This window comes from Sinocyclocheilus rhinocerous, unplaced genomic scaffold (genome assembly GCF_001515625.1).
Source record: "Sinocyclocheilus rhinocerous isolate Xijiao unplaced genomic scaffold, SAMN03320098_v1.1 scaffold1458, whole genome shotgun sequence".
In the NCBI taxonomy this organism is placed as follows: domain Eukaryota; kingdom Metazoa; phylum Chordata; class Actinopteri; order Cypriniformes; family Cyprinidae; genus Sinocyclocheilus; species Sinocyclocheilus rhinocerous.
In genome coordinates, this window is record NW_015633180.1 from 243,121 (window position 1) to 245,408 (window position 2,288).

Sequence of the window (2,288 nt, forward strand, 5' to 3'; positions counted from 1 at the left end):
GTTAATGATTAGTTAACTTGAAGTGTGCTATTTTGGAACAACTATTTTTTGTACTAAGTGTATTTTAGTTGTAATTAAATTATACTGATGTATAACTTTAAGTGTATTTAGTGTACTTTTATGTGCTAAATTGGAACAACTTCAAGTATACTTAGTACACTTTAAGTATATGCCTATTTACATGCGAGCTGTTGGTCAACTGGATTTAATTGGGAAAAACTTTCAGGGGTGTATCAGATGAATGTTCTTGAGCTTGAATTGAATTTTTATTAATAAACCATCCAAATAAATATAATTTAATAAATATAAATAATAAATCAACAGACCTTTATACAAACCCAAAGCAACTTTAAGATAAGTGCAAGTGGAATATTAAAGTGTACTTTTTTTGTATTACGAGTACATTACAAATTAATTATGAGTTTCTTTGAAACACACAAGCAATATACTATAAATGTAAAAATATGCAAATTTTCCCCCAATGCTGAATCCACTTTTTAAGGTCATTACAATAAATACATAACTTCAGTGACAGACAGAGACACATTATTAAAGGGATAGTTAGCACCCAAAAATGAAAATTTGATGTTTATCTGCTTACCCCCTACAAACCCAAAGCAACTTTAAGATAAGTGCAAGTGGAAATATAACACCCAAGACCTTTTTTGTAATCCATATTAAGAAAACCTACCTTAACTAGAACTTTCAAGACCCAACTCGTATTCTTCTGAAGTATAATGACTCTGAATCAAAGGCAAACTGAAATTTAATGTTATTCATTCTGCCAGTCTGAATGAGACCTTCTGAATCAAAAATGGCGGCACACTAACATCATTGATCCTTGGATATCATGATGTCATTCATGTGGTGTGAAAGAACCAGTATATGTCTGGGCTGTGTATGCATGAGTTGATCAATGTTCAGATTTAAAAGTCATTACGTCACTTCTGTAAACATGAAGTTGTCCCGGCTACTATAGGCTACATCGCATGTCAGGATCCTGCAGGTGACGGACTGTTTATAGCCTTTTCTCACAGCAGCTGGAATAATTAAATGTATCATTTTGATGGCGTCATAGTCACGCAATGACTACAATTTGAGAATAAAGTATAACAATAATAATAATTTGCATGGTTTGATGTAATATGAGCTAATTTAGATTAAATCACCATTGGTGGTGTGATTTATTGTAATGCTTTTTTTCCTCAGTTGGTCAGAACAAATGTGGCAGACTTGTTACTTGTTCAGATGACAATATCCGGTGAAAATGCTTATTTGGGTCATATATTCCAAGACCTAGGCTAGAATCTGTGAGTGCAAAGTACAATATCCACACCGGTGCGTGACTGACTGCCACACACATACTCCTCAAAACATTAGATTCATCCACGCTGGAGCCGTGCCGCCGCACAACCCACGCAAGGAAGATAATTCCGCACACAGCTGCAATTGCAGGTTTTCAAACAGAGATGGCGACGAAGAGGCAAAACTTACGGACTGCAGCTTTAACTTACTTCATTTTAGGCCCGTAGTATTGCAGCCATCTTGTTGCCTTTGACATCCCAGCACTCCACGTTGCCTTTGCTCTGAAAACATTGATTTCAATAACATATGCATGTATGAGTTTCAAATTAAAAAACGCGAGGTGCAAATATCAGTCTGAACTGGTAAATAACTTTTTTAAACGTTCGTAAAAAACAGCCATCATAAATGCTCCTCGAGCCGATTTGTTTACCGGGGCTTCGGCTGCATTAGTAAACTTAATTAGCATCACGGATATGCTAGATGACACTGACGAAGCGGATCATAAATAACGAAGTTATTGTAATATAGTGAATGGGTGGGTTTGTCTTAAAGTTACCTGTTGCTTTAATTTCTGTGGCGTGTGTGTTGGTTACATCTGTCAGCCGTCTTTCTGGTTTAAAAGACAAAAATCACCGCACTTGTTTGTCTGTGTCCGAAAAAGTTTTTTTTTTTCCCCCCCCACTGACAAACTGTGGTGTAAAACACTGCATATTTAACAGTTGCCGTTGATAACTTTGATGTAATGGCGTGTTAGTTCCTCTTTGCTAGCTAATACATTAATGTTGCTGAGCTGGTTAATCTTCAAATAATAAGATACAACAATAAATCATAAACGTTCAAAAGTGCTTTAAATAGGAATAAAGAAACTTGAAATGCTTACTTGTTCTTTTTCGTGACTCTTTGAGTGAGCTCAGCTCAGCTGTGATTGGATGGGCTGACGTCACGGGACTGACTAGATAACGGGCGCGGTTTTTGAATATTTT

General features: G+C 36.1%; 1 protein-coding gene across 2 annotated transcripts in view; it reads left to right on the forward strand.

Moving 5' to 3' along the window:
- wls (Wnt ligand secretion mediator) overlaps window positions 1-2,288 on the forward strand; it is a 38,556-nt gene that overhangs the window by 31,549 nt on the left and 4,719 nt on the right. The gene's annotated exons all lie outside the window — the stretch shown is intronic.